The 11,860-nt window shown below is 31.9% G+C and overlaps 1 long non-coding RNA gene across 1 annotated transcript; it reads right to left on the reverse strand.

Annotated features, from left to right (window-relative positions):
• Nucleotides 1-3,208: 3,208 nt before the first annotated feature.
• LOC139493494 (uncharacterized) lies at nt 3,209-6,628 on the reverse strand. Its single transcript, XR_011657014.1, has 3 exons — nt 6,497-6,628; nt 5,644-5,735; nt 3,209-3,392 (listed from the first exon to the last, which is right to left on the reverse strand). It is a non-coding gene; the product is annotated as an uncharacterized lncRNA (long non-coding RNA).
• Nucleotides 6,629-11,860: the final 5,232 nt, after the last annotated feature.

Raw genomic sequence — 11,860 nt, forward strand, 5'->3', positions numbered from 1 at the left:
GCTTATAATTTTTATATTTCAAATTGCAACAATAGCCAAATTACCACAATGAAATTCATTTAAATGCAAAAAAAGATGACTAAAGCATAGGTATTATTTTTAAATAAGTGATGTCAACTAATAAAACTTTGTCCCAATTATATGGCTATTTTGAAAATGATCATGACCCATTTAAATAAACTGCACAACCCAAGAAAAATCCACCTGCACTGCCAGCATACAAATGTAAATCAGCATTAGAAAAGAGTTCATTTACATTATATGTAAATTATCTTTTGTTAAAACTTCCTTTTGGGTTTTGTCTATTAGCAGAGTTGTTTAGGAAAGGTGCAATGTAATTCCTTTTATACCTAGATGGATCAGTATCAATTTCATTGTCCATAAATCAACGACATCTTAAGGAAGAGTGATCTAAACCACATTTGAGACATGCATGTCTGTATTGGCAATTGCGTTTATTGCAGAAACCTTTGAAATTAAAATCGTAGCATTTATTACTAACATCAGCGTGTTGTTGTTTTGGAGTACTGGCAGTTAAAATACGTAACCACAAAAAACCATCTATGGATGACCATTCCTTTGTATGATCCCTTGATACCCTTGAACAGAATTGTTGGTCATAAGAATAGCATTTTTCAAAAGAATGATCAGCTGTTGCATCCATTATTATGGACATATACGAAAAAAGTTCACGTGCCTTTCCAGGATACCTTTCGATAAGGACCTGGGCATAGGCAATAAATGAATCAGTCCAATCTTCAACAGAACTAACAGTATGGTTTTTTTTTTAACTTTGTTTTGAATAACTAGCATACCCTCATTGATGCCAATTGTGTTTTCATTATTTGTTTGGCTGTTAAAATTCTTACGGTGCATAAGAGACAAATCAATGTATTCAAAATTCCAAATTTTATCCTTAAGTTTTAGGCTTATAAATATGTCAACTTCATTAAAGCCAGGTAAAATTAGAGGTTCATCATAAACTTCATTTACCTCACCTAATGCAGCTAATTGCGGCTCATTCACTCGAATGTCAACAGGTCGCATGGCAACTAATTCGGGTTCATCAACCCGCAGTCTTCTTTCTATATATGCTTCTTGCTCTACATCAGCTGGCGGACGCCTTCCCACATTTCTCACAACTGGTTGTGGCTGTTGTACTTCCCTGGGAGCCCTCCTAACCCGACGCTCCGGACCTCTAACCTATTCCTGTCGGCGATGTCTACTCATGGCATTGTTATAACTATTATAATCATAAATACATATTAGATACATACATCAAGTCTTTAAAGTCCAGATCATATTTAAACATGTATGACTTTAACATAAGATAAATTACTGAAATTTAAATAAATTCAAATAGCAAAATGTTTACACTGCGTAGTCTTAAGGTGGTATGGGAGTCTAAAATAAAAATGATAGAATTTGTTCATACTTTGCCAAAACGTTGTTATCTATTGATACATGTTGAAAAATATAATAAAAATGATAGGTCACCGCGCATTTTCTCAAGCTACAGGACGGGACAAAATGACACATTTTGTATGGATTATACAGAAATAATTTTGTGATTAGAAACTAAACAAAATGATAGAATTGTTAAATACTTCAGGAAAAGATAGCTTTCAGACACTGCTTTGAGAATATCAAAAGAAAAGATAGGGTCACCGTACGTTTTTTCCGGCTAAAATACAAAATAGGAAAATTCCATACAGGATCCTTCAGAAAATGCACTTTTTTAGAGTTACCTCCCCTTAAAATGCCAATTTAAAAAAATTTAAAAACAACCAAAAATAATTAACATTTGCAAAAATATCAATATTTAGAAGTTATATTCTTATAAATTGGTCCTTTTAAATGAAAATGTACATTAAACATCTGCATTCCTGCATCAAATTTTGCTAACTTGATGGAAAATCTGGACCTTTGATTGTCTGTTTTTACAATCCAAGATGGCGGAAGACACCCATACCACCTTAACTAAACTTTTGATACATTTTTATGCATCAAAACAAATGAAGTTGATTATAAAAACATAATTCAAAACAGCTACGATGTGTGCTTTCTTAACAAAATAAACATCGTTTTAAAAACGTTTGATAGCTTCTATTACCAAGCTTAACTTATTTAACTATGTTTCCGCAAATTAAACACACATGTATAAATCATGTAACGTTTAATAAAATTAGACGTTTCCGGTCATGTTAATGATAACACGGAATACACAACATACATTGTAATTACCTGTTCAAAGTGTATCGCTAATACATTTATAACAAAATATATCACCTGTAGTAAAGCATTTTATTTTAATGCTAGTCAATGAAATATAAGTGTGCACAATATAACATAACTATTATTATTAGAATATAGTTTGTTCCGTGTAATATGCTATTCAAGTGAGAGAAAAATTGAAATAATGAATCGAACTATTTTCAAGAAATAACTTCCCAGCAGGCACTCAACGTTGATTCAACGTTGAAACAAGGTTGTTTCTCAACGTTGAAACAATGTCAAATTTATGTTTGATTTTGAAAATTTGAATTAACGTTGACATTTCAACGTTGAAGTTTCAACATCCATTCAACGTTGATTCAAGGTTGAATAGTAGTTGAAAGTATATTAATGAAATTTATTATTAAGCTACATACACATTTTTACCTGCTCTCCAAATTTTTGCTGTTGTTAGATGGTAGGCAGCCTAAGTGTACACTTGTTTTTAATGTGTTTTTCTCTCACCAAGACACATATAAACCAAATAGATAAGCTAAATGGGAAACATCTAAATAAATACATCAACTGTTACTGAAACAACATCCCGACACCACAGAAAGGATTTCCAAACAGAAAGGAAAGAAGATGTTGAATATATATAGTTCTAAACAATTCTCACAAGTTGAAAGTAGTTTTTATTTAACGACCAACAAATGTTAAGCCCTTCTTAAAAGAAGTATATCCCAAGAAGCATGAAGACATAATTAGATCCAACTTGTGTTCAGGATGATCGCAATACTTATTACAATAAGAAGATGCTGCATGACTGCTAACCACTCACGGGCAGACAAATCTCCATAAAAACCAAAGGTCCTTGATTATACATACAAATATGTTATTTATATATAAATATAAAGTTTACCCTCACACCAATAATTGGTATAAACCATTAAATGAATACATACTAAGGAACAAATTAAGTAATACAATCATATTTCTTTTGATACAATATTTATTTTATAAATTCATTTGTTATCTTTGTCTCTGTTTGTCCTTATTGCATGTCATCATTCTTCCACCACTTCAAGATCTTTCTGCGGGAGACTTTAAACAGGAGGGTCCTTAACAGATGTGTATTTCCCAATGACATCTTTATACTTTTGCAATATATTTAACCTCTGGAAAAAATCAAATTATAATAAATATAAATTGTATGTCGTGAAAAGATATCTTAAATTTGAGCCTCTTTCAATTTGTTCCTAGAAGCATTGAAAATAAATAAAACCATAACGACAAAGCACATATTGTAATAAGGTTTCATTAATAAAAAATATATACATTAATGTTTACTATTGTTAGTTTTTTGTTTATGAAGAAGCTCCAACCTGAGTTTTGTAAGATTTCGGGTTTAACTATAACAATGAAAACACTTTACCTATGATGTATTTTTTTTATTGTTGTCCATTAACATGAAAAAAGTAGCTTTACTAGAATAGTTCAGATATAAAGACAAACATACATGATATATACATGTAATATAATATATGGTACATTTTTAGCTCACCTGGCCCAAAGGGCCAAGTGAGCTTTTCTCATCACTTGGCGTCCGTCGTCGTCCGTCGTCGTCGTCGTCCGTCGTCGTTAACTTTTACAAAAATCTTCTCCTCTGAAACTACTGGGCCAAATCAAACCAAACTTGGCCACAATCATCATTGGGGTATCTAGTTTAAAAAATGTGTGGCGTGACCCGGTCAACCAACCAAGATGGCCGCCACGGCTAAAAATAGAACATAGGGGTAAAATGCAGTTTTTGGCTTATAACTCAAAACTCAAAAACCAAAGCATTTAGAGCAATCTGACATGGGGTAAAAATGTTTATCAGGTCAAGATCTATCTGCCCTGAAATTTTCAGATGAATCGGTCAATCGGTTGTTGGGTTGCTGCCCCTGAATTGGTAATTTTGAGGAAATTTTGCTGTTTTTGGTTATTATCTTGAATATTTTTATAGATAGAGATAAACTTTGAACAACAATAATGTTCAGCAAAGTAAGATCTACAAATAAGTCAACATGACCAAAATGGTCAGTTGACCCGTTTAGGAGTTATTGCCCTTTATAATCAATTTTTAACCATTTTTCGTTAATTAAAGTAATCTTTTACAAAAATCTTCTCCTCTGAAACTACTGGGCTAAATTAATCCAAACTTGGCCACAATCATCTTTGGGGTATCTAGTTTAAAAAATGTGTGGTGTGACCTGGTCAACCAACCAAGATGGCCGCCACGGCTAAAAATAGAACAAAGGGGTAAAATGCAGTTTTTGGCTTATAACTCAAAAACCAAAGCATTTTGAGGAAATCTGACGGGATAAAAATGTTTATCAGGTCAAGATCTATCTGCCCTGAAATTTTCAGATGAATCGGTCAATCGGTTGTTGGGTTGCTGCCCCTGAATTGGTAATTTTGAGGAAATTTTGCTGTTTTTGGTTATTATCTTGAATATTATTATAGATAGAGATAAATTGTAAACAGCAATAATGTTCAGCAAAGTAAGATCTACAAATAAGTCAACATGACCAAAATGGTCAGTTGACCCCTTTAGGAGTTATTGCCCTTTATAGTCAATCTTTAACCATTTTTCATAAATCTAAGTAATCTTTTACAAAATCTCCACTGAAACTACTAGGCCACAATCATCTTTGGGGTATCTAGTTTGAAAAATGTGTCCGATGACCTGGCCATTCAACCAAGATGGCCGCCACGGCTAAAAATAGAACATAGGGGTAAAATGCAGTTTTTGGCTTATAACTATGAATTCAAAGCATCTAGAGCAAATCTGACAAGAAGTTAAATTGTTAATCAAGTCAATATCTATCTGCCCTGAATTTTTCAGATGAATTGGACAACTGGTTGTTGGGTTGCTGCCCTCCAATTGGTAATTTTTAAAGAAATTTTGCCGTTTTTGGTTATCTTGAATACTATTATAGATAGCGATAAACTGTAAACAGCAATAATGTTCAGCAAAGTAAGATCTACAAATAAGTCAAAATGACCTAAATGGTCAATTGACCCCTTAAGGAGTTATTGCCCTTTATAGTCAATTTTTAACAATTTTCATTAATTTGGTAAATATATGTAAATTTTTACCAAATATAGTTCTCTGTTACTAATGGGCAAAGTTCATTATAGATATAATTGTAAGAAGCAAAATCGTTCAGTAAAGTAAGAACTTCAAACACATCACCATCACCAAAATACAATTTTGTCATGAATCCATTTCTGTCCTTTGTTTAATATGCACATAGACCAAGGTGAGCGACACAGGCTCTTTAGAGCCTCTAGTTTTTGTATGTACGGTTAACAAAATTAGAATAAACAACAGATTAATCTTTGAACACAAATGGTATAAAGTTATACAGACAAAAAACCTACCTTTGATGATTTTAAAGACTGGCATTCCCAAAACTGAATTTTGATTTTGCTCCACTTGATGCATTTCAGCCATTGATTTGTTTGACAAGAAACTGTAAAATAAATAATGCATGTTCATGATAATGGACTGCTAACATTCAGGGCCAGGTTACATACACATTAATGTAAACAGGCGTCAGAGATCACCTGAAGATTAGATATCATAAGTGTCAGACTGACTCGTTTTAAAAAATAATTAAAATAGAATGACTTTTGTAGAAAGATTAATTAGGTGAAAATTTATCAATGAACATGTTCTATAGTTGTCCTCTCATAGACATAGCGTGAAATAATACTATTTTTTGGAATTATTTAATGTTTTTGTAAAAATAACTATCAATTTTCATCACATGATCGTTCAAATTCAATACTTTGTTGTCCAGTTGAAATTTATAATTTATAATCTCAAAAAGTATGTGGTTTACCAAGCCTTAATGTTAAACTAAACGAATCGCATATATATAGTATATAGTAAACATGTTGGGAAATTTACCTGAGCACAATAAAGTAAACACATGCTTATCCCCCCTTTTTTTTCTTTTTTGAATCTTTAGGCATAATAAATGTATCAATTTTAACTTTAACTTTAATATGAAACTAAATATGCTTTTCACATTAAATGCTCTTAAAAATAGTATAACTTGAGGAAATTATATATATGATGGCTCTTCCATGATTCTTCCATGTGTTCTGATCTGTTTTCAATGAATTTTGACGTTATATTTTTCTCTGATTATGGATACTAATTCAGAGTTTCTAAACACAATTCATAAATATGAAAAACCGTGATAGCCACATACAAACATCTACATACCATAAATATACGTGATAAACGGAAAGTTTCTCTGCAACTTTGTCCTTTGTTATTCTTTTTGAAATACAGGAAGGTGCGGGTTTAAATAATGCGCATGGGAAACCCAACTTCCTGTTCAAATCCCGCGAAAATATGAATGAAAGAAATCGCGATCATTGTTGATAATCAACTTGCTATTTCAAATTCTTTACATATTATCCTTATGTTCTAATTAACATTATGTGAAATAAGATAAATAACTTATATTTCTTATTCCCTAGAAATTCAGTATCAAACGACTTACGCCCCTTTTTTTTCTCATAATGTACAAAACTCAAGTTGAAATAGTGATCAATAGTTGGAACTATACTGTTTTATCAATGTGAAAACGAAAATTCTATTTCATTCTTTTCTTTATAAGTGTATACTACTACGGTTATGCATGCATTACCATTTGATAATGCTTTTTTTTATATAGGCCTACCCGATGACTAAATAAGTTAACGTTGATTCAATGTTGAATCAACGTTCGAATTTCAACGTTGAAATGGTCAACGTTAATTCAACGTTGAATATTTGTTTATTTCTCAACGTTGAAAATGTTACGTTGTTTCAACGTTGAATATACGTTGATCACATTTCAACCTCATTTCAACGTTTATTCAACGTTGAGTGCCTGCTGGGTTTCATTTAAAATCAAATAATTTCTTTTACAAATTACAGAAATAAAAATAATCCGGAAAATACAATTGCAGTAACTAATCTAACTATCAATAAAACATTATGTACTTATCTTATGTTCGAATCTACCTGTCCTTTTTGTGTTCCTTCAGAGTTCAAATCACGCAATGAACAAATCACGAAAAGCATGCAATTTTATACCAAATATAAAAGCGGGTTATGAAAAATGTAGGTTAACAAAAGACGCTTAAGTCCGTCAAAATTAAAGAAAAGTTAACTCTAGTTTAGCAGACGATACTCTCAATCTATTAAATTGATTTAATGCTGAATGATTAAATCTTATTAATTTTGGGGCCCTTTATAGCTTGTTATTCGGTGTGAGCCAAGGCTCAGTGTTGAAGGCCGTAACTTGACCTATAATTGTTTACTTTCATAAATTGTTATTTGGATGGAGAGTTGTCTCATTGGCATTCATACCACATCTTCCTATACCTATTAGCAGGTTTTTTTTTTTCTTTTCAATTCAGGGACAAAATGTGTGATAATCATTTGGAAAGTGTTCTTACAACTTTAATAGGACACAATTGCAACAGGACAAATAATTATAAAAATGAAAAAAAATCTTAAACAAATGCAATTTCAACATCATACGGGAAATCTGATAGCTTATACGTCGATACTAGCTCCCATCCTTTTAAATGTATCTTGTTTTAAGGGAAATGAATAGTTTACGACGGCTGCTGTATAAGAAAGCTGAAACCAATGTATCCAAAGACTATCAAATGCATAATACTATCATTGTAACCACATACATTAACATTTGACTATTCTCGTATATTTTTGTCAGCTCATATGCTGTCTCGAACATTTTGTTTTTATAAAAGACACAATTATAGCAAAATGGATCATGCTATTGGAAGCTTTGATGGCACAACGAAAGATAATCCTTTCTAGCCATTCTGCTATTGATTTTGTTTGGAACTTATTTCATTAGTGTCACACTAGATTTGCAAACAATTTAATACAGAGTGGTAGTGGAACTTCACATCATTTATAAATTTAACAAGTTTATGATTTGTTATTTTGAAAAAAGACGGAAGATACCAAGGGAGCATACAAAAAACTCATAAAGCAAAGAAAAACTAACAACGCTGAGGGAAAAAAAACAGAAAAATGAACAAAAGAACTACGCCATAAAACAGCCACAAAAAAACTAATGACTGAGGAAAATGAACCCCATAAAATACATTTAATAACTCAGATGCTACGGAAAGGAAAGTAATCACTGCTACAAATGCTTCTGCAAGTGATGAGTCTGATTCGGTGATAAAAAGAGGATGGGGTTGTGGTAACAACGATTAAAAAACTTTAAACATATCCAGCTGAAAATGTAAGATTTTGATAAAATAACTACTGTTGTTGTAAGCTAATTGCGTCTAGAACGAATGTGATCTCACAACGTTTTACTTTGACGGAAAACTCAAATGGTTCTTTAGTGTTTCAGCATTGAAGTACAGTATAGTTTTCTCCGGGCATTTCACACGGTAATTTTTTTCTTTACTGTTAGTTGTGTTTAGATAATAAATTATACAGTACAGCAACCAATATTATTAGTGTGTAAAATATCGTAACTTATTATCACTACGTTATGTATATGGAATCTAGAAAAAAGGAAAGCACAACTTTTGTCTTTGCTGTTCTTCAACCAGAGTAGAAAAGCACTCAGAATATACAAAAATCAGGGTATTCAAAACAAGTGTTAAAACTTTACTCATATATATGGGACAAAAGATTTCACAGATTACCAGCTGTGTCAACCAAAACATTCCAATTTTACTGCCGTGTCACAAGAAATTCATAAAATAATACCAGAAAATACAGGAAGACAACAAAAGGTGGATATGCACAAAGGCTGGAATCATTATAGCATGTAGTACTGGTAATGGCAATTACTTATAAAGGTAAACGGTTTTTACTGAACTATGCGCTATCCTGTTGGCGTTGTAAAAATTACAGGAAAGTTAAGCCATTTTATTGGAGTTACATAAGTAGGTTTTAAGTGTCTGATTTATCAGGTTAATCAATATTCAATCTAAATTTGAAGGGATATTATATTCTGTTAACAATGCTGACATAATGATGATAAACCAACAGCACACATCTCTCTAGAACAAGGAATTATTTGGGAAATAAAGATAGAACCCAAAAAAATCAGAATTGATAAAAAAAAAAAAAGACACAGAAATGGATTAATGATAATCAACGCAATACAGTAATTTCTAAAATGTATAAGAGATCAGGACAAAGAGCACAAAAAATCATAGATAAAAAAACAGAAGCCCCAACAGGACATTGTACTATAAAAGATATTTTCAGACCTAAATATTTTAATCTGGTATCATAAATAAGATCACTTTAACAATTAGTGAACTTTATGTAACACCAAGTATTATAAATAGTTAGAATCATCTGATTTAGGAGGTATGTTAACTCCCAAACATGAATATTTGCCAGGATACCTAACGGACTGATATATCATTATGGTCGCACATACACTTTTCCTGTAAGGCCGAAAACCCCTTGCTAAGGTGGGACGTCAGTTTGGCTATGTTGGATCTATAAATACACAGCCACGTCCGGTGTGGATGTGGACGTTAACTGATGCATGTCCTGTGTCGTACGTTACATAACCCTTGCAACAAACTCTCATAGAGATTCGTCGATGACCTATTGTGAGTTCCGTCACTATCCTTTCCAATCTTCATGTAACAAACATTTTTAATGGTATTTCAAAGTCTATGCCAGTATGAGTCAGCAAACGTGGTCAATTGTTTGTGTTTATTATTATGTTTTTTTTTATTCTCAGTTGGCTCGTCAAATAGAATGTGATTTTCGATTTATACGATATATTTATTCCTAACGTTATAAACTATGATACATTGAGAGATTGATATATTGAATAAGCCATCTGAAACAACATTTTAGTCAAAAGGACAATAATATATCATTATTATAGAGAACGCGAAACCGTACACTAGCGTACAATATGTACGGTCAGATCATTCAAAAATATACCGAAAGTATAAAAATAAAGATATGTGGTATGATTGCAAATAAAAAGTGAATGTTAGCAGTCATACTGCCTTTAACAATGACACCCATTCCGTATAGTCGAATAAAAAGGACCCCGACCTAACAAAATATGAAACAATTCAATAGGAAAAACTAACGGCATAATTAATATCAAAACAATATACAAAAACAAATATGATAAACATGAAACAACGACAACGTCTGAGCTATACATTGTAGGTCTTGACTTGGGACAGTCACATTCAGAATGTGCAGGGGTTATACATGTTTGTGAGTGCTAAACCATTATCTAACATGGGACAGTGGTCAACTCAGCTCTCAATATAGAAACAAACTAGAAATATCAGTTGTTTAAAAGATCATGCATTATTAATAATTGTCAAAATATTTCTTTCGAAATTTTTTAAATGATATTGTATCTTTTCAAAAACTTACCTTTAGTAATGCTGTCAAAAAATGAAATGAATGTAAATAATTTTAATTTATAACTGTCTGCAACCGCACTGTATGATTCGCTTTTGTGCATTTGTAATCGCAAATATGTAAATATTTCATTCCGTTAAATTTCATTTTAATTTCCTTATCAACAGTACAACACAAATTTAAACACTCTCAAATTTTACCAAAACTCTAGATCTTTGGTACAAAATCACCAAAGTATTTATAGTAACCTTAGAAGAACTTCAAAAATAATAAGTCCAGTAATAATGATAAGTAGTTCAGACGACAAAACACAATAAAAAATAACAAATATTCAAATAAATAAGTACCCTTTAAAATAGTGGTGGCAATTACTGAACAAATCACAAAGCACTTATCACATGTATCACGTAATGTACTATCTATGTGTTCGTCATTTTATACAGCCTAAGTCATGTTGATTACAATTGGCTACGTCAAACATATGATTATTATGATTATTCCTGTCATATCTGATAACCATTTATATATTTCTTTAATCATGACATCGGATTTAGACGTTAACCACATCATCAACAAAAGGACCAGAACAATGTTTCAAAGACATCATAACAGAATATGAATATGTATGTCCCACTGACGATATCAATTCCTATTTATTTTTGTTACCTCCGTGAAAGTTTCAAACCAGGTTGAATTCTAGTTTAAACTAGAAATTACCCGCAAAGTATAATTTGGGTCATAATTTGAAGATATATAGTTTTGGTGTAAGGTGATACTAAGATCTTCAATCATTTTGAAGCGTCTCACAGACAAAATACCACCACTCAATATGACACCCAAAAGAGCAGTCTTTCCGACAGAAACTGTTGGCATTTGTACCCTGGATGCATTGCACTGATCAAAATAACATGTGTTTATAAATACCTTTAATTGGTTACACATAGAGTTAGAACTGACTAGGATTTTACAAAAAAATATACTGACCCTGATTTGGTAAAAAAATAATATTTCTACCACTTATAGCAGTTTTGCTAATACCACAAATATTTGTGTACCGAACACATAGTGGAAACATTGAATAATAAAAAAAAATACAGGTGCGCATGACAGTCCCAGCCCCATCCCAAGAAAAATTGAATGATCCGTGCCTAATACGGGATGTGAACGTGGTGTCATTATACCATCCCT

The sequence above is a fragment of the Mytilus edulis genome, chromosome 10 (genome assembly GCF_963676685.1).
Source record: "Mytilus edulis chromosome 10, xbMytEdul2.2, whole genome shotgun sequence".
NCBI lineage: Eukaryota > Metazoa > Mollusca > Bivalvia > Mytilida > Mytilidae > Mytilus > Mytilus edulis.